The following is a 26,286-nucleotide window of genomic DNA, read 5'->3' on the forward strand; positions in this document are numbered from 1 at the left end:
TAAAATATCCAAAATACATAAAGAACTCATACAACTTGATAGCAAAAAAAACCCCAAACCCCCCCCAATTTGATTAAAAAAATGTGCAGAGGAACTGCATAAACATTTTTCCAATGAAGATGTACAAATGGCCAACAGGTACATAAAGAGATGCTCAACATTCCTGATCTACAGAGAAATACAAAATACAATTCCAAACCACAATGAGATATCACTTCACATCTATCAGAATGGCTATTATCAAAACAATGGCTATATTACAAGAGATAGTAAGTGTTGGGGGGAACATGGAAAAAAGGAACCCTTGCGCACTGCTGGTGGGAATGCAAGCTGGTGCAGCCACTGTGGAGAACTGTACGGAGGTCCCTCAAAAAATGAAAAATAGAGCTACCCTATGATCCCACAATCCCACTTCTGGGTATACATCTGAAGGAAACAAAGTCAATATTTTGAAGAGATATCTGTACCCCACATTTATAATAGCTAAGGCATGGAAACAGCTTAAGTGTCCATTGACAGATAAACAGATAAAGAAAATGTGGAATATATATATATATAATGGCATATTATTCAGTTATTAAAAAAAGAAGGAAATCCTATCATTTGCAACAACATGGATGGACCTTGAAGGCATTACGCTAAATGAAATGTCCATTACGCTAAGTGAAATAAGTTAGACAGTGAAAAACAAACAATGTATGGCCTCACTTATATGTGGCATCTAAAAAAGCCAAATTCCTAGAAACAGAGAAGAGTTTGGTGGCTGTCAGAGGCAGCGGTGGAGGTTAGGGGAAATGGGTGAAGGTGGTCAAAAGGTACGAACTTCTGGTTATAAGATAAGTAAGTCCTGGGGATGTAATGAATAGTACAGTGGCTACAGTTAACAATATTCTATTGCATACTTGAAAGTTGCTGAAAGAGTAAATCTTGAGGGGCGCCTGGGTGGCTCAGTCAGTTAGGTGTCTGCCTTTAGCTCAGGTCATGAACCCAGTGTCCTGGGATCAAGCCCCGCAATTGGGCTCCCTGTTCAGGGGGAGTCTGCTTCTCCTTCTCCCTCTGCTGCTCCCCCTGCTTGTGCGCTCTCTCTCTCTGTGTGTGTCAAATAAATAAATAAAATCTTAAAAAAATATACAAATCTTGGAAGTTTTCATCACAAGAAAAAATATTGTGTGTGAGGAGACGGATGTTAACCAAACTTGTGGTGATCATTTCACAATACATACACATATACACATAGCAAATCTTTATGTTATACACCTTAATACAATGTTATATGTCAATTATATCTCAATAAAACTGGAAAGGAAAGAAAATAGGATATAACTTGATGTTGAGTAAATAGAAACGTACAGTGTTAATAAAATAATCCAAAGGAAAAAAGCACACTTGGGAGTAGCATATTATAGAAGGCAGAGCTTCCACTAGTCTGGATCCCCAAATCTCTGTATGGAGCTCGTGAACCCCCATCCTTGATACCATTGTCTTGGAACCAAACTGGACTGCTTTTATATGGAAAAATAATCTACTGTGTTAAGCCACGGAAATTTAGGAATTTGTTATAGCAGCTTAACACAAATCCTTACACTTGTCTGTATATATAGGCTTTTGATAAAGATTAAACAAAATAAGGGGCGCCTGGGTGGCTGTCGTTAAGCGTCTGCCTTCGGCTCAGGTCATGATCCCAGGGCCCTGCATCGGGCTCCCTGCTCGGCGGGAAGCCTGCTTCTCCCTCTCCCACTCCCCTGCTTGTGTTCCCTCTCTCGCTGTGTCTCTCTCGTCAAATAAATAAATAAATAAAATCTTAAAAAAAAAAGATTAAACAAGATAATATATATAAAACACCTGAGTCATGGTTAATTTCTTTTCATCTTTGGTCCGCTACCCACCTGAAAATATACCAATTCACCAATAAAATCAATTTTTTTGCTTTGGAGCAAGGGAGTTTTCTAGGAATATTCAAATGCACAGATTGGGGCAAGCCCCATAAACTTATTATCAGGCAACATTTTCAGGAGAGTTTTGGTCATTTACATCTTTAAAACACTCTGTCATCTGGAATATGGTACTTACCTTGAAACCTAACTTGAAGCTGAGGGAGGTAGAGGCCTTGAAACAAAGATGTCACTTGGTAGATGGTAGGGCCTTTTAAAAAGTCTTCCAGAGGGGGCCATGCCTACCTGTAAATCACTAGGTATTCTAAAAAAAAAAAAGAAAGAAAAAAAAAGTCAATGGTACTTAATTAATGAGAAACTGGGAAGCAGCTGTTCACACAAGTGCTTCTGAGGATGCCAAGCACCGGGGTGGTCATGATCTTTGTTTACACATCAGTTTCACAAACTTAAGCTAAATGAAAAAATACTTATTCTGTATTATCATCATAAAATTGAGTTTCTAAATTGAGTTTCTCAGTATGTCTACTAAAAGAGCAAAGAGCTATCCTGTAATATTTAGTCATCTTCCAAGGTTTCCTGGTTATTAATTGGGCACTATTCATTGTTAACTGTTGCACTATTAATTGGGTGTTACAGGACAGCATGATGGTAGGAATGTTTGCTGCAGTCCATGTTCAGCTAACAGTGTTGTGAGCCCTGTCAGCTACGGAAGATTGCTCTGCCCACCAACTCTGTCAGAACTAACCACAGACTGCCGAATCACTGACATTATCATAACGTGTTTAATCAGGATGGAGATCTATGCTTCCTTTTCTGAAATTAGGAAATTTCAGAAAAGTCGTCTTCTGTAAGCAAAAGAAATCATTCTAACAGGTTAATTTAAAAACATAATGCAAAATCTTGTTCTTCCCAGAGGTCTGTCGTCTTTTCAGTGAGATATAATTTACATATAACACTGTATTAGTTTCAGATGCACGACATAATGATTCAATATTTGTACATATTGCAAAATGATCACCACAGTAAGTCTAGTTAACACTCCTCACCGTAGTTAACATTCATCACCACACAGTTATAATTTTTTTCTTATATGAGAACTTTTAAGATCCACTCTTAGCAACTTGCAAATACACAATACAGTATTACTAACAATAGTCACCATGCTATACATTACATCTCCATGATTTAATTATTTTATAACTGGAAATTTGTACCTTTTGACTCCCTTCACCCATTTTGCCCATCCCCACCTGGCAACCATTAATCTGTCTCTGTCTCATTAATCTGTCTCTGTGTCTCTGACCTCATTTATTTTTTTTTCAGATTCCACATATTAAATGAGATTGTAGGACTGTCTTCTATAATATCCCTGGCAGGTGGTCATCAAAACTTTGGGCCTTTAGCAGTTTCCTATAATACTCCTGGGATCCTGATCAAACCCTGCTCATGGCCTACAAGGCCCCAGTGTCAGTCCAGGCTCACCTCAGCCACACACTATAGCCCTCCAGTCATTCTAGCCATCTCTTAGCCCCACAAAAGAGCCTTGCTCTTTGGGGACTTGGTGTCTGTGGTCACGTACATCCTCTGATGACCCAATTAGGAGGTGAGTCAGCTGGACAGATGCTTGGAGTACCAGTCTGCAAGAGGCATCAACTCCCTTCCCCGCAAGAAAGAGCCAGAGATGAAGAAAACGATGACTTTCTGGAGCCATTTGAGGCAGGGGAAGAAGGTGGGACCCCCAAGGGGCATGCTGGAGCCAGGACACAGGCCATAAGACTGTCTCCTCTAGAGAACTCTGGTGAGCAGAGCCAGGCAGGTAGGGTTTTTTGTGTTTTTTTTTTTTAAGATTTTATTTATTTGATAGAGAGAGACACAGTGAGAGAGGGAACACAAGCAGGGGGAGTGGGAGAGGGAGAAGCAGGCTTCCCACGGAGCAGGGAGCCCGATGTAGGGCTCGATCCCAGGACCCTGGGATTATGATCTGAGCCGAAGGCAGACGCTTAACGACTGAGCCACCCAGGCGCCCCGGCAGGTAGGTTTAAAGCCAAGGATGAGGGCCACCTGGGGGACTCTGTTGGTTAAGTGGCTGACTCTTGGTCTCAGCTCAGGTCATTATCTCAGGGTTGTGAAATCGAGCCCATCGTCAAGCTCCCCATTCAGCAGGGAGTCTGCTTGAAGATTCTCTCCCTTTGCTCCTCCCCCCACTCATGTGGGTACTTTTTTTCTCTCTCAAATAAATAAATAAATCTTAAAAAAAAAAAAAAAAGCCACGGATGAAAAGCTAGGGAGAGCAGGGCATGAGTGTGGTGGTTCTAGATAGAGCACATCTACAAATTTTCTGTCACATCTCCCATCAAGAGGGGGTTCTAGGTCCCCTGAGCAGGCCTCAGGACTACCTTAATAGAATGGGACAGAAATGATGCGGTGTGACCTCTGACACCAGGTCAGAAGAGTCCCTGAGATTCTACCTGGCTTGGTCTCTCTCAGGTCACTTGCTTTGGAGGCCTGAAGCTATCATACTGGAGATACCACATGAGAGGCCACCCAGAGACAGGGACGCCCAACTGTTTGAGGCTTCTCAGCCCAGGCTTCACACATGTGAGTGAGGGAACATTCAGGTGATTCCAGACCGGCCGGTGCCTGAATAATTGTGCGAGACCCGAGTGATACACACGAGCTGGCTCAGTCCACCTCCAGACCATGAGGATAACAGTAAAATGATGGCGGTTTTAAGTCACCAAGTTCTGGAATGATTTGTTACCCAGCGGTAGCAATGAAGCGAGGGACTCTGTCCATCTTGCTCCTTACTCTTCTGTCCTCAGTACCAAGAACAGTATTTGGCCCAGACCCGGTGATCCATCAAGGTTTGCTGGATGACTGAATGAGTGGACAGATGAATGCATGAATGAACAAAGGGGAGGCTCATCACAGCCACCAGCAGGCCATCCTTTCTGCCTTCCCCCAGCCGGCACCCTGCCATCTCTCCTCTACCCCAGTGATGTGGGAAACAAAGGCAGAAGGAAAATGATTAAATTTCCTTACTTGCTACAGCCCACTGACAAGTCCTTGAAACTGGCAGAGTGACAGTCTTCTGGGGACTCAACTGCCTCCATGTTAATGCTTTGCTAAGGCAACAGGCAATCCTAGGCCAATACCGCCTCCACACAGGATCCTGTAAGTCTACTTCAACATATAAAAATTCTTTTGGAAACTTCATCTCTACCACCCAAGACACATGTTGGCAATCACCTGCCAAGCATATGGCCTACCTCCTCAAGGTCCTGGAAACCTTGCTTCCAAAATTTCTTAGACTTACGCTGTCCCTAACCCCCTCCCAACTTGAGAGTATATAATGGGCCACTTCTCCTGACCCCGGTGCAGCCCTTTCTGCCCACAGGTCCTGTCCCGTGCTTTCATAAAATCACGTTTTTGCACCAAAGATATCTCAAGAATTCTTTCTTGGCAGTCAAGGCTTCAAACCCTAACGTTCTTTCCTACATCACCTCTACCTTTCCCACCTAGCTAACTCATGACTGGCCCTCAGCTCCCAGCTCCAAGATTATTTTCTCAGGGAGCTGCCCTTGAACTCCCCTGTCTAGATCAGATCCTGTCTGACATTCTCAAGTCACCCTGTCTAGAACCTTCATGACACATCTCAGGACTCTCATTACATACTCAATATAGCCACGCTGAAATGCTGGCTGTCTCCTGTGGTTAACTATAAACCACCAGACGGCAGCAGCGGGGTCTGTTCACAAGCATGTCTCTAGTGCGGGACAAAGCCTCTCCCAGAGCTGGCTGTGTGTCAGAACATTTCTGGAGACTGGTAACATACAGCTCAGCTGTTTTAACTCACAAGGCTTCTGACACCAAATGTGTAGTGTTTTGTCCTCATGCCAACCAATTTTCCAACTCTGTGGATACCAGTTGGGGGTCCTACAATTCAATTCAATTCTGACACTGACTACCCCGAGTTAGTGTCAGACTCCATTGGTGTAAGAGCTAAGTCCCAAAGACGGCCCCCACTTGAGTTGCCAATTACAAGTACTGGGTCCCCAAATTGCCCACTTTCGTCAGACCTAACTACAAAGTCAGACGGGGGGGGGGGTCTTGCACAACCCCTTTTCCCCTTTCAGTTTTGATAATTTGCTCCAACAGCTCACAAAACTGGAAAACACTTTACTTGCTCTTACTGTAGATTTATTATAAAGGATACAACTCAGGAAGAGCCAAATGGAAGAAATGCATAGGGCAAGGGCACAGGGTTTCCATACTCTTCTCTAGGCATGTTGCCTTCCTAGCACCCTGATGTGTCGCCAACCTGAAAGCACTCTGAACCTCTGCTGCTTAGAGGGTTTTGTTGGTTTGGTTTTGTTTTTGAGGTTTCTAGATGTAGTCACAATTGATTAAATTGTAGGCCATTGGTGACTGATCTCAACCTCTGGCCTCTCTCCCCTCCCTGAAGGTCAGAGGGTGGTGCTGAAAGTCCAGCCCTCCAATGGTGCTTTGGCCTTTCAGGCAACCAGCTCCCATCCAGAAGCTACCCACCCCCCACCCCTTGCCAGCAGATATTAGCATATAAAAGACATTCTTAGCACTCTGGAGATTCCCAGCATTTTAGGAGCTGTGTGCCAGGAACTGGGGGAAAATGACCAAATATTTATTTTTATGATACCATCCTGTTTTTAGACGGTGCTCGTTTTTATTGTTCTCATCAATATTGAGCTACAGTTGGCCTCTAACTGCTAGCCTATCCTTGACCAGGCTGTCCAAACCCACTCACACCCTGGTCATTCTCACTACACAGATGCCCAGGGAACCAAGAAGTTGTGTCTTCTTCAGGTTTACTCGGCAGTCAGAGGAACAGCTGGGGTCTGAAGCCAACTCTTCAGACTTGCCAGTTCCACCCGGTGTCCATCACACCACACCGCCTCCCGGATGTTCTCACTGCTGTGAAAAGATCTGGGAGAATCATAATCCCTCCCTTCAAACAACAATCAGCAAACCTGCGCACTTTCCACAATGGAACCCAGGAACCCAGCGAAGCTTCTTCATATTTAACATACACTCTTCAACGTCTCTATAGTAAAAAAAGCTCATGCAGATGTTTACTTTAGGCACCTCCCCGCCAAATACCTAAGGGATGAGCCCCTGGGCAAACATCTAATTCCGATTTTAATTTGATTCTTTTACTGGACAGAGCCCTGCAGAAGGTGTTCGTTCTGCTTTCCTTTCTTTTCTATTACTTGTCATTCCCCAGGTCTTGGAGATTAAGGATTTAAATAAACGAAGATAAAGAATATTCCAGGTGGGGGCGCCTGGGTGGCTCAGTCGGTTTATGCTCTGCCTTCGGCTCAGGTCGTGATCCCAGGGTCCCCGGATGGAGCCCTGTGGCCGGCTCCCCTGCTCAGTGGAGAGTCTGCTTCTCTCTCTGCCCCTCACCCCACCCGTGCTCTCTCACTCTCTCTCAAATAAATAAATAAAATCTTAAAAAAAAAAAAGAATATTCCAGATGATCTGCAATAGTTCAGTAAGATAGCTCTCCTGAAACTAAGCTTTTGAAGACAGTGCAATGACCCAGAAAAGAAAATGTGAACATTTTAATGTGACTTAATGTGAAAAACTAAAAAAAGATAAAGCCATGCATTGCACGACTCTAAATTTTTATTTAAATGTGTGTGTATATATATATGCTTGGAAAAGCTGGATGGAAAAAAATATAAATTTAAAAATGACATGGCACGTCTCACCCTTTAGACTGGCAAAAAAATAAATAAATAAAAAATAAAAGATCACTTATCTCTAGTGGATGTTAGTCCCAATGGGGACAAATTCTTTCACACACTCTTGGCAAGAGGGTTAAACTGGAACAGTATTTGTTAAGAATTGGTGGTCTAATTAAAACAGTAAACACACATACCCTTTGCCCCTAGAATTTGTATTCTGGGTATCCTCAAAAAATGCTCGTTCATGTGTACAAAGCAGCAATAGGAATAAATATAAATGTCTGAAAACTTAAATGTTCTCCCATAGGGCAATGGTTGGAAAATTACAGTTTGTTCATGATTCTGCCTTAAAAAAGGAAGAGGGGGACACCTGGTAGAGCATGTGACTTTTGATCTCAGGGTTGTGAGTTTGAGCCCCACATTGGGTATAGAGATTGCTTAAAAATAAAATCTTAAAAAAAAAAAAGGAAGGAAGGAAGGAAGGAGTAGGCTTAGGTGTGGATGTGGACAAACCTCCAGCTTCTACAAGTTAAAAATGAATGAGAGAGGGTATGCAAGTGGCAGCCTCATAGATACAGAGCATATCTACTGTGTAGGTATCTCACGTAGGTAAGACATTTGCACATCTCAACATATACAAGGAAATTTGAAGAAAACATGTAAACTTACAGAATAAGGTCTGGAAAGAGACAGCCTCTGTAGAGAGCAAAATGGAGTCTCTCGTTTCAAGAGGGAGCCTGGGTCAAGCAATGACACAAGTGGTTGGGAAGATATGGCCGGGACCAACGTAAGCTGATACCCCAGCACCGGTAAGTGGCAGAACCAGAGGAGGTCTGCAGAGACCCAAAACTGATGAAATCCCTTTAAAAAAGGGAAGGATTTTGGCAGCAAACTGTCAGACTCTTCAGACCTGACCCCTCTATGTCTGACCACTTAAAAAAGGCAACTGCCACGGAAGGTTCTGCCGGATGGATTCCCGAACAGAACCGATATCCTTCCCTGCTGGAACATCGGAAGCAGTCAGTGCCAAGCTGACCTGGACCAGACCCAGGCCTTATCTCAACTGTGCGCCCCAAGACTGACTTCAGTTTGGTTTGTTAACCTCCTGCACCCTCTGTTATCTTGTTTGTTGTGTGGCTTGTCTTCTGCCCTGCTCTGTGTGCTGTGTAAGAAGCCAAGTTTAATCACATGGTGAATTGTCATTGAGTTTGGAATCCTGAACCTGCTTTAGAATTGTGATTTAACTTTGCTTTATGATTGAATAAAGCTGACATCGTGGAAAGACACAATCGTGTGTGCCTTCATAGCGTGCTTATGACGACCACCAAATTAATAGTGGTCGTCTCTATTGTGGACTTTTCAAAATTTACTCATATATTTTAATGCTTTGTTTTTACAATGCATTATGTACAAATAACAAATAAAGATTAGTAATGACAGCAGAAAATGTGATGTTCTTAAGTCAAAAAAGCAAGCTATGATACAGCATATACGGTTTGAGCTCAATTATGTTATAAAGATATATTACAAAACTGGACTGAGGGGTTTGAAACAGGGCTGGGAGTGGGACTTTTTACTGTTATACTCTTTAGAATTTTGAACCTATTGCTATTTTTAAAAAATCATTGAAAGACAATTTTTAAAGGAATGCTGAAAAAATAAAATAGACCCTTGATGTTATGAGTGGTTATGACTGGGATTTACAAGTAATCCTACTTTTCTTTGAAACAAATTGCAAGGGTGAAAGACTGGTTTACAACTCTTTAAGTAGGTGGTGAGGTCCTGGAAGACTTCTCTCATTTATAGTTTTCTCTATTTTCCAAACTTTCTTAAACAAACATTTATTACTTTCAAAATTTGAAAAAAAGAAAGCTGCAGAACTTATTTAAATTATTTTTTAAACAATGCAGTCCATGGGGCGCCTGGGTGGCTCAGTTGGTTAAGTGTCTGCCTACGGCTCAGGCTCAGGTCGGAGATCCCAGAGCCTGGGGATCTGGGCCCCTATGGTTGGGCTCCCTGCTCAGTGGGGAGCCTGTTTCTCCCTCTTCCTCTGCCCCTCCCCCACTTCGTGCTCTCCATCTCCCATGGCGTGCTCTGTCTCATAAATAAATAAAATCTTTAAAGCAACAAAAAAACCCCACAACAATGCAGTTAAGCAAGAAGTCACAAGACTTCTTGGGTACATGATAAGTTATAAAGAGACCAGTGGTTTTGAAAGAGCACCTCCTTTCAAAACTAATGCAACATGAAACCTGATGTGTAAGAAAGATAAAATCAGAGTTTACTGGGAGGGGCGGGGTCCTCCACTCAGCAGAAGTCCCATCACAGGCGCAGAAACCAGGACTCTGGGAACGCCATTAGGAAATGCACTGTACAGACAGACGGAGGCTGCAAGGGCTCGGGGAGGGGCCAGTGTGCTCGCTGGTCATGGGGGGCTTCAAGGAAGAGGCAGAAATTGCTAAAGCTACAAGGGCAGGGAGGATGTCAGTGGGCCTGCCTGACGGGAGCTGGCATTTCAGAGAGGAGAGGCCATGTACAGAGTGGTACACAAGTGGAGGCAGAGTACGCCCCTCCCTCTACTGTTGACTGTTGACAGGTTCTATGCAGTCACTCCTCAGTGAACGGGGAGAGTGACTGGGGCCAGACTAGGTTCCTGTAAGAGGAGGGAGCCACAGAAGGTTCCTGAACAAATGCGTGATAGGATGAAGGCGTCAACAAAGAAACATCACTTTTGAGCGGCTGATGGATACACTCCTGCACATTCATCCCACCCTCGAGTTTACAGCAAGGCACTGGCAGCCAAGAAGGCAGACAACCTTGTGGGCCTCGGCATTTAGGGGCTTGAGGCTAAAATGCTAGCTTTTGCCAAGCTTCTGCTGCATTTGGTCAGAATGTCAGCCAGATAGACTGCGGGTCTTCCACCAGTGCTATCCTGGAAGCCACCCACATTTCGAGGGCAATGGGGATGGGACCCCAAGTCACAGCTCATGGTGCCTCCCTGGTACTGAGATCTAGCCCATTTTATCCCTGTTATATCCCTTTTATTTATTATACTTACCATCTTAGGCAGGTTACTTAATCTCTCTGAACTGGCTTCCTCACCTGTAAATGGTTATTCAATTATTCATTCAACAAATATTTCCTGAGCATCTGCTATATGCCAAGCACAGTTCTAGAAGCTGGGGATCGGCAGTGACCAAGTCAGTCCAAAACTCTTCCCTCATGGAGCTTATATGCTCGTGGAATGTAAAATTACCCATTTCACGGGGTTGTGGAAGGGATGAGGTACTCCCTGGAAAGCATTTAGGGTATTAAGGATCCTGTACCTAATTCCAATGTGTGTATGGGTTTTTCCCCCACACCACCCAGCAGTTCTCGGACACGGGCTGGGTGTCTCACAATTCAACTCAATCCCACCCCACCTACTTGGACACAACGTCAGATTCCACAGGTTAAGGGCTCAGTCCCACAAGACTGCCCCTCCAGCCCCCACCGCTTCAGAGGCCAATTGCAAATCCAGCTTGTTGCCTGTGCTTCTGACTAACCGGCAGACTGGAGGTTCCAACAACCCCTTCTTGGGTTCAACTGAGTTGCGAGGGTGGCCCACAGACCTCAGAGAAACATTTTACTTACTAGATCTATAAAAGGATAGAATTCAGGAATAGCCAGATGGAAGAGGTGCACAGGGCAAGACATGCATGTGGGAAAGGTCACCCAGCTTTCACGTCCTCTCCCAGGGTGCCAGTCTCCCACATCACCATTGGTTCGCCCTGGAAACTCTTCGAACCCATCCTTTTGTGTTTTAATGGAGGCTTCATTACACACGCATGACTGATTAAATCTTTGGCCATTGACAACTGATTTGACCTCCAACCCCTCTCCCCTCCCGGGAGGTCTGGGGATGGGACTGAGAGTCCCAACCTTCTAAAGGCCTGGCTGGTTCTCCAGTCAACCAGCCCCCCTCCTCAGGTTACCTGGGGGCTTTCAAAAACATCACCTCATTAACATAACAAAAGACATCTCCATTGGTCCCATCACAGGAAATTCCAAAGATTTTAGGGGGGTCTATACCAGAAACAGGGACGAACACATCTCTATTTCTTATTATAAATCACAGTAGAGGTTCTAAGGATCCTCCTTTTCCCATTTTGTTATTATGCACATTCCCTACAGCCCTTAGCACCAAGAAGGCACCTGGTAAACACCGGGGGACTGGTCCGAGTTCCCTTCTATGGATTGAAATTTCCTTACCTGGAAACAAAGCGCTATCCGTTCAGCCCTGGGCTTAGACGTGTATGAAGGTTCCTCTCTGCACCCCACCCCCCAGCACTGTCAATTCCACCTTAACAAACACGGCTGGGGACGGAGAAGGAAGGGAACCGTCCTGGGGCCATTCCTCACCCGGAAGGCAGCTAACAGCTCTGCTACACCCTGGCACAGCCCTCATTTCCTCGGGGAGCTGAGCAAACCTGCGGGCTGGTGAGAGCAGGTCCCTTCCCGGGCAATGCTCGCATCTTCCTCGTCTGGACGTAAACTCCTCACGGACTGGGGGGCAGCACCTCATGGGCCCACAGAGATGACCCGGCCTCTCCCAACAGGCCAGCCCAGGGCAAGGCCAAACCTCACTTGGTGGATTTCAATGTGCTCACAGGATGGGTAATAGGCACAACCAGGCCAGGTTCTGAGCCAAGTGGCCAGAAGTATTGGTAGGAGTTGAAAGGAGAGGGAAAAAATTGTAAACCAACTTTAGAACCTCATCCTCGGGGCTCCAGGAAAGTGCTTTGTCAAAAATCTAGCTGGCACATATCTTGATATGTAATGACAGTTTCAACTTTCCTCACCAACTACATGCCGATGATCTGGTGGCAGCCTCTATTTTTACAGCCTGAGTAATGCCCGGGCAAAGGACCAGACAAGAATCGGAAACAGAGGGACGGGGCAGGAGAGGTGATGGCACAAGTAATGGGCCCATATCCCACTCACCTCCAGCAGCCAAGCCCTCCTCAGATTCCTGCCCACCCTCCCCAACAGCTTCATTCCCTCTTCCGGCCCAGACCCTGCTCAGACCCTGCGATCCCCTGGGGCTAGGACCTTATCTGCTTTGTTCACTGCTGTATTAAATGAGAGAATGGCCACGCTGCCCTACCACAAGTCTGGCACACTGGACCTACTCACCGTTCCCTCTGAAGCCCCATATGCCCCTTCTCAGAACTCAGTGTCTGTGCCCATTTCACTCTCTCAGCCCACGTGCCTTCTTGACCTGGTTAACTCCTGCTCAACCTTTTTTTTTTTTTAAAGATTTTATTTATCTGTCAGAGAGAGAGAGAGAGAGAGAGAGCACAAGCAGGGGGAGAAGCATGTTCCCCGTTGAGCAAGGAGCCTGATGTGGGGCTCAACCCCAGGACCGGGGATCATGACCTGAGCCGAAGGCAGACGCTTAATGACTGAGCCACCCAGACACCCCATCTCCTGCTCATCCTTAAATTCAGCTCAAAAGCCGGCTCCTCCTGGAAGCTCCCCCTGATCCCAACGCTAGGTGAGCCTCCCCCCAATACTGGGCAACCATAGCCTTCCCATAATACTCATCAACACGCGGGCTCATGTCAGCTTCCTTGCCTGTCTACCCCCAGGGCTAGGTGGACACAGAGCTGAGTCAGAGCATGTGCTCAGTAGGTGTGTGTGGGAAGAAAGGAAAGGAGGGAGGGAAGGAGGAAGGGCACCAAGAAAGATGCTGTGGATGGAGAGGCACCTGTCACAGAAACCTACAACAAACTGAACAAGAACAGTAACACCCAGTAGATCAATGAATGGATCATTCATCAGACTGAGGAAAAATAGCAGGAAGTGGTTGGGAAAAATATTTCTCAAATCATTGGAGTGGGAAGCAGAGGTCACTCTTTCCCGCATCTTCTCCTCCGTTCTGGATGTGGGCTGGGGTGGGGGCTGAAGAGGAAGAAAAACTTTGGAAGGTTAGGTGAGTGGGGGCACTTGAAAGGCTCACAGGCTCAGAGCTCCTCCGGCCCACGGGTGCTGAGGGCCATTTCTTCTGGGGGTAATCTTCAACTGCTGAGTGGGATCAATTATGACTCATTCTCATAAAGCTGTTAAGAACATGCCCTGGGTCAAGAAAGAGGAATAATGAGGACCTGCTATTGTCCTGCTGGCCCAGTTCCCAAAGGTAGGAACAGAAGCCGGGAGTTAAGACAGATGATCTGGGGGAAAAAAAAGACTATTTTTGGCTGGAGCCTTCTTAGCACAGTATTTCCTTGTAAGACAGACTCCCCCAGACGTCCCACAATATTCATTCCTTCTTCCTTGCTAAGAGAATTCTGATTTTGGCGGGTTGGGGGGGTGCGGGGAAACAGTGTGCTAGAGATTGCCAGCTAATCATGAAACCCAACTCCTCTTCCTCCTAGGCACTGGACCACGGTCCCCAGCCTCTCTTGCAGGAGGTGTGGCCATGTGTCTGAGCAACTCCCCCCTCCCCCACAGCCAGTAGAATTAATTCACCACCTCCAAGCTTGGCCCATAAAATTCTCCCACACACCATCCTCCGTGCTCCTTTTTCTTCTGACTGATGTAAACAAGCATGGCAGTCTTAAGAGCCTGGGTCCCTTAATCACCTCTTGAAGGAGAACTACCCACGAATTAGGAACAGCCATTTTGGGATTTGTGTGAGCAAAAAGTAAATGTCTACCATATTTGGGTCATTAAGCCTATTTGGGTTGTTTAACAGTAAGCCCACCTAACTATTCTTGGCAGCAATGTGCCCTGCCAGATACTCACATGGCCCTTTAAACTGGGAGTGGTCTGCTAGGAGTTTTGGGGAAAATGTCTGCTTTCCTGGGGCGCCTGGGTGGCTCAGTCAGTTAAGCGTCTACCTTAGGCGGAGGTCATGATCCCAGGGTCCTGGGATCGAGCCCTGCGTAGGGCTCCCTGCTCAGTGGGAAGCCTGCTTCTCCCTCTCCTCCCTACTCCTGCTCTCTCTCACTCTCTCAAATAAACGAATAAAGTCTTTAAAAAATTTATTAAAAAGAAAAGAAAGGAACAGAAAATGTCTGCTTTCCTGATAAAAGGTACGGATGTTGCTGGCACCTCCTTCCTGCCCCAGTCATCTTGCCATCATGAAGGACAGGCCAAGAAAAGAAGAGAAGGATCAGTCCAGACGGACATCAGCTGCTGAAACTAATGCTAGCAACCACCTACCTTCAGACATCTTGTTACAGGAGAAAAATAAACCATTATTTGCTTAAGCCACTAAAGTAGGGCTTTCTGTTACTTGCAGTCAAAAACCAACCTGACTGCTTTGCAACCGCCCATGCATTCATTCATGCAGCCTTTACTGAGGCGTATTTCTTGCCAGTCCTTGTGCTAGGGGGTGAAGAGTCAGAGACAAGCTGGATGTGGCCCCCTGGCCTCCAGGAGCCCCCCGGCAAGCCGGGGAGATGGGCCCATGAGCAGACAACCCGCATGCAGCAGGAACAGATGCTATGATGGCACACGGTGTCCCAGGGGAGTGTAAGCGTGGAGTGGTGGGCGGGCACTGGGGCACGGAGTTCCCAACTCCCTTTCTGGCATTCAGCACACTGAGAAAACACTCCTCAAGCTCAAAAGCAAGTAAAAAGAATGAGCTATGCTCAGCCAAGCCAACTGCAATTACTTACTGTACGTTGAGTTGTTAAACACCATCAATTAATGCAGCTGTTCCAAGATAATCAGCCGTCATGAAAGCAAGATGCACAAGAGGAGAAAATTAAAATATCATATGCCACTAACTTAGAGATGCTGTAAATGAGAGGAACCAAGAACGAGGCAGCCTTGTCGACATCTTCCCGCCTGCTGATGTTAGTCATCTCCTGAAATACACCTTCTCTTTCTCAAAAAAGACCCAGTGATTTTTCACCTTGAAGATAAAGCCAAAACAGAATCAACTGTCCGTGCCATGACCTTCAACCAGAAATGTCCAAGCTTTGATTTCCAGGTCTGTGTTTCCATTAGGAACTGTGATGGAGACAGACAAATTGGCGACAAAAGATGACCCCATCTGGGAAATCGAGAGGCACCCAAGACCAGAAAACTTAGAGCACTCTGTTTAACTCAGTTCTGCCTACATACAAATAAATGGTTTTTTAAAAAAAGGAATGACATTATTTGCCATGTCTTTATCTTCCAAGCGTGGGGCAAGCTTTAAAAAAAAAAACCCAATAATACAACAAAACCTCATTTACCTCAAATTCCAGTAGTTTAAAAATGAATAAAATAAGCAGGCTCCTCATTAAGAGATCAGGTTTCCAGTCTGCCTGCCAACTTATTACCGTAAGCGCTCCAGCGTAGAGCGAAGGGCGTACCAATCACACTCACACAAGGCAGAGAGGTGCTCATGTTCCTGAGGCAGCAATCCCAGGCTCCCTGGTCCATGGCCCACGGCTAGGGCCCCTCGCCAGGCCCTCATGGCAGGGACTAGTCAGCAGGCTTCCAGTGGGAGTTTCTTTGTAAGTCACACAGAGCAAGTGAGGACCTCCCTTCTCCAGAACCAGTTATTAACCCAAGCCTATCAACACAGTTTCCCAGAGATCTTCCACATCCAGAAGGTTCTGGCTATGGCAGACTCGGGAAGCACGGGAGTCTGGCCTTCTGCCTCTGGCAAGTCCCTTACCCACCCCTGGGAGCAGCTGTGCCAGTCCTCACTCAGAACTGGGTCCCTCCTGGTATTGCAGGCTTCTAGGGCTGCTAAAAGACCAGTTCAAAGCAGTGGCCAGGGCAGTATGCTGTCCACCAGGACCAGGAGCAGTGCTGGCAAACCAGGTGAGTAAATACTGAGTTTATGGTCTCTTATCACACTTCCCACTAACAACCTGAGACCAAGAGTTATAGTGAAAACATTAACAACCAGCACCTGTCGGGACGCAGACCAATCAATTGAGTGCCTACCTTAAACAGCCGGCAAGGCCAAATCACACCAGTGTGCACCTGCTGAAGATCACCAGCTCCCCCTCCTGCCATGGTCAACCCTTTATAGGCCCACCCTAGGCTCTCATGACCGCAATAGGTGGCCGAGAGCCAGGTGAATGCCTGGGCAACGTCTGTACTACCCTTCGTGTCCTTCGCCGTGAACTTAAGTGTCCTCTGTGCCAGAGGGACAGAGACTACCTGTGTCTTAGCCACTCTCCTATATCTATCAACTCAGTGCAGCTGGCTGGCTCCAAAAATGTATTAAGGAATGAATGAATAGCAATAACAGCTAACATTTTTATTTTTATTTTTTTTTAAGATTTTATTTATTTATTTGACAGAGACACAGTGAGAGAGGGAACACAAGCAGGGGGGAGTGGGAGAGGGAGAAGCAGGCCGCCCACTGAGCAGGGAGCCCGATACGGGGCTCGATCCCCGGACCCTGGGATCATGACCTGAGCCGAAGGCAGACGCTTAACGACTGAGCCACCCAGGTGCCCCAACAGCTAATAATTTTAAAGCATACCATGTGCTAGGCACCGTTCTAAGTCCTCATCATGATATCTCACTTCAGCCTTACAATAATAGCATCTCAATTTTTATCATCATCATCATCATAATTTTACAGGTGAAGAAACCGAGGCACAGAGAGGTTAAGTCACTTGCCCAAGTGTACAGACCAGTAATGGCAGATCCAGGATTCAAAGCTAGCCTGGCTTCAGAGTCTACACTCTCCACTACTGTACTATGCTGAATGTACAAACTCAGGTACTCTAGTATTAGGAAGTCATCAGCAGAGAACCTCTGAAATCCACAAACCCTTAGAAATCCTTCCAGGTGGTTTCTGGTGCTGTTAATCATACAGTTTTTGTCTGTTTGACCTGCAGAACATTTTAAAGAAAGCCTACGTTTACTCCTAAGCAGGAGACTATCTATAATTTTCAGATAACTATGTAGCCACATTTGGTTATCATGCAACTGTAGCAGGAATATCTAGGTTTACACAGTATTTCCCTGCTCAAGAGTTCTGAGCTCTAGAAGCCTCTGAAACCCCCAGGGGTCCCGTCTCCATCTCTAAGATCCCAGACTTGCTGGAAGGATTGAATGAGATCATGGACTCAGTTGCCCATTTATAATGGTAAGGTATTGCATAGGCATAACGTATGATCATATCAATATATTTCAACAAAATGACCTATTAAGATTTCTAAACTCATCAGTCTATACTCACCAAAATTCTATACTTGCCTACACTTCTATGGAAGTTCCTATTTATATCTCTGCACATTTTAACAGCAATGTTTAAGCCTTAATAACTGTGTCCCTCCATTATTATTTTTGACCTTCCAGACATTTCTACTATAATACCGTTCTTCCACCTTAATCCACCTGCTTCTTTCATTTGAGAAGCACCAAGAGTTAACAAGGCAGTAAATGTTTTATTCTAACTTCAGATTCTTCTATATTAGTTGACAAAATTAGCAAGCAAGAGCTTCATTTTATTTTATAATTTCAAAGCTCAAAATGATATGGCTGTACCTCTGAAGGCCCAATGTTGGGTATTGCATCCAAGAATGAGGAGGGTCTAGGAAAATAAACTGTGGTTTTGTTAGTTGGAAAGATACATGTCTCCTTCTAATTGAGAGGTAGGACAGATAGTATTCAAACTATTTGTAAATTTGGTGTAAATTATGACTCTAACCACAAATGAGCAGAGAGAAAGGGAGGGGTGTGTCAAAACCAGGTGCAATAATTTTCACCTTAGTTTGTTTTTTAAAGCTCGGGTTTCCATGCTATGATTACAGCTCATTCTAAGGAAGTCAGTTATACGCAGAGGCACACAGTGGTAAGCACATGACAAAAAGATACCCCATAACATGGAAACATGAATGTGTATGTTGCGGAAGTGACTGGGCAAATAGCAACAGAATTTTCAAGTTCCTACAGATGTTTGAGTTCCCCAAATTCTCTTCCACCCCAGGGTACCAGCACACGAGGCAGCTCCACTGCTGTGTGTAGTGCGGAAGGATGAGACTGGGGACTGGGGACGGGACAGAGGAGGGAGGGGCAAAGGAAGGGAGGGAGGGTACATGGATGACCCAGCCAAGAACACGCAGTGAAGGCTGCCTTCTGGGTGCAAGGAACTACTCCACGAGGCGCCTCTAAGTTCCTTTTTCAATCATTTTATCTTTTTAATCCTTTATCTTCCTCCATGCTCCTGGGACTACTCCCCTCTTCATTACTGACTGAGCGAGCGGTTCCTTTCCAAAAACCAGAGGTTTCCCCAACAGAGGCCCAAAACGTTCAGAACAGCCTACTGGTTCTGGGGGTGGAGGCTAGCAGGCCGGAGTCTATGGCTCGGTTGGATAACCCTGACCCTCCTGCCTTTTGAACTCAGGGCAGACGCTGCGATTCATTCACAGGTGCCTCCTCGCGGCTGCCCTGCAGGATCTGCAAGGTTGAGGGGCTTCGGCAGGCGCTCATCCATCTGCCAGGCTGCCCAGCAGGTTCAAGAAGGGCCCCCCGGAAGGCTGCCTTTGTCCAAAGGCCCACCATCCTACCAACAAGCAGCTGTTGCCTCTTCTTCCCCCCTAGCGGGGGTGCACAGACTCTGCCAGTTGCTTCATCTTTTCTGCTCCCCTTTGTGCTCTCCCCTCAGCATCTCAGGTGTGAGGTGACTCCCCAGGGCCAGAGCCCAGACCAACGTCACTCAAGCCATTTCCAAAGGAGCACAATCCTCCCTCAAAAACTTAAAAGAGCTCTGGACTCTCCCACCTTGCTAAGGCCAACTCTCAGTTGTTCTTCAAGGCCTTCTAGAAACCAGAACAGTGAGCCCAGCAAACCATATTTCAGGTTACCATGGGGCTATTCTTCCTATCTCAGTGACTCTGCTCCTCATGGTAACCCCTGGACCAGAATGTGGGCACATGTCCTTATCCACCAACCAAAAGCCTTGACCCAGGGCAAATCCTGGGGCTGAAGTCTACCCCTTCTGTTTTTCCAGGACCCTGGAGAGTCTCCCATCCTTTTCCCTCCCCACCTTGAGATAGCAGGCACCACCAACCCCTCCCAGTCTCTCCCTCTCTGTCTCACTCACAGACTGCAGGCAATAATTAAACCTCTTCTGGAAAACAGATTTTTACCAGCTGCAGGAATTCTGGGTAAGAGCCAGACCCGAAGACAGAGACAGTCTGTTTAAGAAAGATAAGCCCAGGACAACCCTGGACCTGTGGGCAGTGCAGGGAATTCCCACATCCAGGTAACATTCTGAATGCCAGCCCTTCCCGGATTCCTGGGAAAAGGTGGTGCGAGGCATGCCCACTCCCTCAGCCTCTGGCTGTTCTTCAGGGCTGGCCTTTGACAGAGGCAGAAAGGCTGGCCTTTGCTCAGACTGCCAGTGGGTCAGAGCCACCTTCAACAGACAGAAACGTCCTCATAAAACACCAGCCCCGCTCCCCCACTCCAGAGCTGCAAACCATATTGCCAGAAATGTCTAAGAGGCGGTACTCCCTGCTCTCCATGGGCAAGTTATCTGGAGTGGACAGCAACCACCGGACCGCAGATGGTGCCACCTGAAGCAGCCGACAGGGCTCTGCCAATGGCACTCAGTCTCCCTGAGGGCTTCATCCCATCACACACAGGGATGAGGGATGCCTGAGGTGGGGGGATGCAGCCACAGCTCAGGGCCCTATAGGATGAGCTGTGCAGGACTCGTTCCCTCAGCCGACAGCTTTAGCTCCCCAGAGTGCCCATCATTTCCTCACTCCAGTTCTAGGATGAGGACAACTGATTTCCTTCGTGGAAATTCTGGAGTCCCCACGGAGGTCAGAGACACAGCTATCAGAGCCTGACCCACAAACTGAGCTCTCGGCCCCAAATAAACATGAAAATGAGTTTCTCTCTCTAAAAAAAAAAGTTTGTCTTCAGTGACATTACGTACTTTTTAAAAAACTAATGAATTTAAGGATAATATTTTGAAAACAGTGAAGCACAACGGAAAACATAAGTTATGGACTTGGACTAGATTGAAGAGGAGGATCCATTTCTTTCCTAGATAAACACTGAGTACATATCACTTAAAGGGTGCCAGGCTGGGTGCTGAGGCCCTCCAGCTAGTGGGGCATCTGACAGCCAACAACTCAGCACCCAGCAGTATGGTGAGGACTGAGCAGATGCCCGCAGCAATCCGTGGGCACTCAGAGGGAGCCCACTGAGCCCCCGTGTGCCCTTGGGCTAATTACTTATTAATTCACTCTTCAGTGCTGAAAGAATATTGAGCTAATTACTCTTCGGGCCAATCAATAGGAAAAAAAAAAAAAAAGTTACCGATCCTGCAGTTTCACAAATGCTCAGAGTGTTGTGCTTCAGAGGCCAAGTGGTCCATCCTCTCCCTGGTGCCCCAAAGCAGCCTCCCAAGCATGAGTGAGGGTGGGCTGGCCAGGAGCTAATCCCTGAAAGAGAAGTATCCCCTGCATGCCCTTTCTCTGAAATGGGCAATTAATTTAAGCGAAGACTTAATGAAAGCCAGGAGAAGGGATGGGGCAGATTCAGGCACTGGCTTCCGGGCTGTAACCAATACATCTCCACCTCTCTCTAGGGACCACGAGGCTTTTCAAACCATCTGCTTTAAACTCTCTTCCCACAGATGTCCAGAACTGAGCACCAACACCTCTAAGAAGGAGTTGTTGCCAAGCCCCGTTTGCAGTCACGTCACGTTTGTAAGGCTGGGCTGGGCACGGTCTGCTTCACACTCGGGTTCACCCGGGGGCCCTCCGCAAACAGCAACAAATGTCCCCAAGTTGTGAAGCCCTCTTGGGGCCCCCGTGGCCATCCACCCCACGCTTCCCCATTCGCACGGATCTAATTCCACATCTCTCCTGATTTTTACTTTTTGAAAGCCTACAAAGCATCCCAGCCTTCCCAGGAAGGCACTGGCCACCGAGGCGATGAGAGCCTCGCTGAACGCCCAGCGGAGCGGGAAAATATGGCTCCAGATCCTCCTGCACCGCTAATCCTATCACCATCCACAGGTACAACTTGAAAGACCGCTGCTGCCACAAAGAAAGCAACCTGGTCTAAGCCAATTCCATTTTTGTGTGTGACAAAGCCGGCTTCTTCAGAAGATCGCAAACAGACGAGCAAAAGCAACGCCGTGGGGTCTGAACCATGCAGCCCTAACCTGAGCACCCAGGCATGACAGCCCGCGAGCGCAGCGGCCCCTCGGCGGGGTCCCCGGAGGCCCGCAGGCGCGCGGCGCAGGCAGCCGCGGGGGAAGCCAGCCCCACCCCCGGGAAAGGCCGCGAAGTTGCCGCCGCCTTCTCACCTGGAGACCAGCAGGTTCGGAAGTGCCGCGGGATCCCGGGAGCTCGAGGGCCGGCTGGAACCAGGCGCGGGAGTGCGGGGGCCCGGCGGGAGCGGGTTGGAGGGGGCGGGGACGCGGTGGAGGCAGGCGGGGCAGGAGAGGCGCGGGGCTGGAGGTGGAGAAGCCAGAGGCAGCGGGATTGGGGGAGGCGCCCGGCGGGAGGTAGGGGCGAGGGCGCGGGAGAGGGCGCCGGAATCGTCGGCAGAGTTGGAGGGTGCTGAGGCTTGGAGATAGGGGCGGAGGGCGGGGTGGCTTGGGGAGAAAGCGCGAGTCGGGGGCTGGGGTTTGGGGGTCTGGGGAGGGAGCGAGAATGGAGGAGGGAACTCAGGCGCGGGATTCAGACCCGGTGTTCGGAAGCCCGCCCCAGACCCCAGCACTACTCTTCCACTGGAGACTCTGCCCCATCGTCCCGGCCTCGGAGCGTCCCGAGGACCCCGTTGGGCTTTCAACCCCGGGACGCCTGTCCGCCTCGAGCCTCCACACCGCTCAGCCGCAACGGCAACCAGCCCGACCCCGGCCCGCTCCCACTCACCGTCCATGGTCCCGGCCCGGCTCCGGCCCCAGCTCCGCTGCAGAGCACCCGTTTCTGCGCTGGCCGCCTGCTCAGCCGGGTGCGGGGAGCTCGGGGGGAGGCGAGGGCGGCGCGCACCGACTGCCTGGCCGCACGGCCGCAGCGCCCCCTGCTGGCCCCGCCCCGCGCCGGGCGCCCTCAAGCTCCGCCCCGGAGGCGGTGATGTGGAGCAGTGCGGCCCGGGAGAAGGGCGCGGAAGGGTTAGCGGAGAGGACGTTGACTCGGGAAGGCAAAACAGTCCCCAGAGACCCGTCAGCCCGCGGAGTTCCCGGCGTGCTTAAGCCACGGTCACGGGCATCCTGAGTGCACTGGGACCGCGGCCACAGGCGCGCAGAGTCGCCGCGCGCCTCACAAAGCCGGACTTGGGATCGATCAGGGGCTACACAGATGCACGCCTAGGCCAGGGTGCACGGACCCGGCCCGGGCCCCAGGACCCAGTGAGAGTGTCTTTGGGCCGTGTGCCCGGCCAGGCGCCGCCCCGATCCCGGTGCTGGGAGGGGCACGCGTGTTTGGGGTCCTCCACCACCGGGGACTGCTGCCTCGTGGACCCAAACTGTCACGATTCTTGCCACAGTGCCCCCACCCTCGTTCAGCCTTCCTCACGTTTCTCTTCCGGCACCGACCACATCCGGCCATGTGTGCCAACTGTAGACCTGCTGCTGCTGCTGGCTCTCGGGATGGCCTGCAGGCGCCCTGGGCAGGTCGCGGGCCCCAGGGCCTCTCCTTCACCCCTTCCCGGCCGCGGCTTCCTAAGAGCGGGCCACTGAGGACTCACCCCGCGCTTGAAACGGATTTGTGTTATGTGCTGTTAGCCGCGAGGCTTGCGGTTGAACTTGATACAGCATTTGTGGGTCATTTCTTTTCAATGTTGGGTTCCAGCTGGGGCGAATTCCTACATGATTTCTCTGTGGGAGATGATCTCACCAACTGTGACTGTCGGGCTTTTGGTGTCAGTGACCCCTTATGTGCCCTAGCACAACTGGCCTCGAACAAAATAGACACTGCTAAGTGTTTACGATTTACCTTCGAGAAGCACGTTCTGGAGGAGCTCATCACTTGGCCCCTTCTTTCACTCGTGTGTTAATGGCTCCTACACTACACTACACCCATATTTTACCCATGTTTCTGCCTGCTCTCTGGTTTTCTGCTTAGAACTGCTTAGAACTTCCCTCACCAAAGTCTTCTGCTCCCAGCTCCCAATCCCATCTACCCATGTAGTCTTACCTTTCCCCCAGCCACCTCGGATGCCTTCCTCCCCTGAAGGTTCAGGGTTCCTCAAACCCTGCTAGCCTGCCCTTCTCGCCTCATTCCTGTGATGCCCTGCCCTCCTGAGCTCCTTCCTGCCCTGACTGACACACAACCCCTTCCAGTTATGAAGCCGGGAACGGTGTATCTCTCACTGTGCCTGTAGCATCACCCCTGACTCTCTCACCTGGCGCTCAGTCTACCCATCCCACCCAGCACTCCTCCTTCTGACTGTCCTCCCACTGATTCCCGGCTCCACCCTTTTGCAGGTGCTTCCTCCCTCTAACTTACATGGGTTAGAGCACTTTTTGCTGTAAATGATAGACAATGCAATTCCCACTTCCTTAAACAAAAACAAAAACAAAACAAAAAAGAATTTGTTGACTTATGCAAATGAAAACCCCGGGGCACATCTGCCTCTGGTCTGGATTTGGTTCCAGAGACTGAAGAATCCAGAGATTCTCCATCTCTCAGCTTTGCTTCCTTCCGCGTGACACCCCAGCAGATCCAGGCTCACAACCTCACAGCAACAAGTCCAGCAGAGAAATAACTTCTCTTTGTCAACCATTCCAACAGGCCTTGGGCCTGACTCTCCTCAGCAGGAGTGGGTCACCTGTCCATCCTGTTCTCTCAGCCACTGTGACCTCAGGGTAGATTGGTTTCTTCTCTCTCTCAGAGCTGCCTTCTCATCCCCCACAGGGAACATGTGGGTGCTCCTGGATCCCTTCCTTGTCACAGGGCGACTAAAGGTGACTCAGGGGCCCCATCGGGAGCCATTTCCCATTAAATATGCCACATCACCACTTCACTTTGCCACAGCCCTCCTGTGTTGGCACATGGCATTCTGGGGCAGAGTTCCAAACAGGAAGTGGGTACAGGCTCTCTCTGCTCTCAGCTTTCTCCTCAACCTGCTGGGATTTCTCTTGTTGTACTATACCCCTTCCTAGGTCAAGACTTGGCAGAGACGCGGGGCGCCTGGGTGGCTCAGTTGGTTAAACCACTGCCTTCAACTCAGGTCATGATCCCAGGGTCCTGGGATCGAGCCCCACATCGGGCTCCCTGCTCATGCAGGAAGCCTGCTTCTCCCTCTGCCTGCCACTCCCCCTGCTTGTGCTCTCTCTCTCTAGCTATCTCTCTCTGTGTGTCAAATAAATAAATAAAATCTTAAAAAAAAAAAAGAAGACTTGGCAGAGACGTGGCCTCAGGCCCCTCAGGGAACTTGGGCATCATACTCTCCCTAGGCTCATTCTCTTCCATCTCTTTCCTCACATTGCCTATTTCCTGAGAGCTTCTGTGCCACCTTCCATTCAGGTGGAAGTATCCCCTTCCTCCTCCTTGTGGATTTTAGTTCTGACCGGTACCCATGCTGCCCAGCTTCCAGGACAATAACACCTCATGGCTGAGCTATAAGGAAGAAGAGGCTCTAAGGAAAGAAAAAGAAAAGGTTCCTATGGGAAAAAATATACGGGGAAGTATCTCAAGACCATGATCCCCATTCCACCTCTTTCCTTTGTGGTTGTTGAGGAGGCAGGATGTCATCGGCCCGAAGCGCCAATGGTCATCTGGCCAGCACCTGGGACAGCTGTACCAGAGATTGTAGCTGACAAAGAGGGAAGCAGAATTGAGAGATAGGCAGCTTTCTGGCATGTCTGAAACCTCCTAGGACCTGGATTTTTTTCAAGTACACTGTCTAGTAAATCCCCTGCATCCCCCAAACAAGTTAGAATTGGTTTTTCTGTCACTTGCAAGCAAGAGAGTCCTGAGTAGTACCAGCCCACAGCACAGTGCCTGGCACCTTGCTTCCTACAAAATAGGAACTGTCATCAACGTGCAGTGTCATCGGATAGAGGAGCAAGTGATGCCCATCGAAGACTGGAAAACAAATGAAAGCATGCAGTGTCATCGGCTCACAACCTTGGTCTCCCCTTCTTTTCCCAGCCTGTTCCTTTGTCCTTTCCACTCACATCTTGGCCCCCCCAGGGAAACTATCAAAATTCAGTGAAAGCTGAACCCATCCATCTTAGGAAAACAGTCCCAGGCTCACCCAAGTTATGAATATTCTGCTAGGCAGCTGCCATTTGCTGAATGAATATTCTGCCGAGCTTTGCTGCAATTTCACACAAGCAGTCCTTGCCTAGACCAAGAGCAGCTAGGAGCAGGTGCCCATCTTCAATTCAGTTTCAATTCATTAAGCAAAAATTGAACAAATATTTGGACAGCCTCCTTTGTCTTGCACTGCGGACTCAGAGAAACAATGGACAACTGCCTCACCCTTAAGGGAACTTCACTGCAGGGGAAGACAAGCAGTCTAGGACAGAAACTGACATGACCTAACAATACTGGGGAGTCCTCTAGAGGAGGGGGTGGGGTGGTTTATTTGCACCAGGTTCTAAGTTCCAAAGGTCTGCTGCCTGCAATCCTGCCTTACGACAGAAGTATACATCCACACAAAATATTTCTTTTGTGCCCTCCACAATATCTAGGTTACAAATATTATTTTTTAAATTCCATTTACCGTGGGTTTTGGTTCTCTGATTA

General features: G+C 48.3%; 1 protein-coding gene across 3 annotated transcripts in view; it reads right to left on the bottom strand.

Annotated features, from left to right (window-relative positions):
* PXYLP1 (2-phosphoxylose phosphatase 1) overlaps positions 1-22,559 on the bottom strand; it is a 69,972-nt gene extending 47,413 nt beyond the window's left edge. The window contains exons 1-2 of one of the 3 annotated variants that reach the window (XM_028099269.2): positions 22,465-22,558; positions 2,071-2,196 (exon numbers count right to left, since the gene is read on the bottom strand). The gene's annotated coding sequence lies outside the window, so the exon portion shown is untranslated. Of the gene's footprint in view, positions 1-2,070; positions 2,197-21,893; positions 21,978-22,464 lie in introns of those variants that run through there. The other 2 variants (XM_028099270.1, XM_028099272.2) reach the window with 2 other exon arrangements.
* Positions 22,560-26,286: the final 3,727 nt, after the last annotated feature.

This window comes from Eumetopias jubatus, unplaced genomic scaffold (genome assembly GCF_037043125.1).
Source record: "Eumetopias jubatus isolate StellerSeaLion01/CBP00866 unplaced genomic scaffold, mEumJub1_p1.0 scaffold_1, whole genome shotgun sequence".
Taxonomy (NCBI): domain Eukaryota; kingdom Metazoa; phylum Chordata; class Mammalia; order Carnivora; family Otariidae; genus Eumetopias; species Eumetopias jubatus.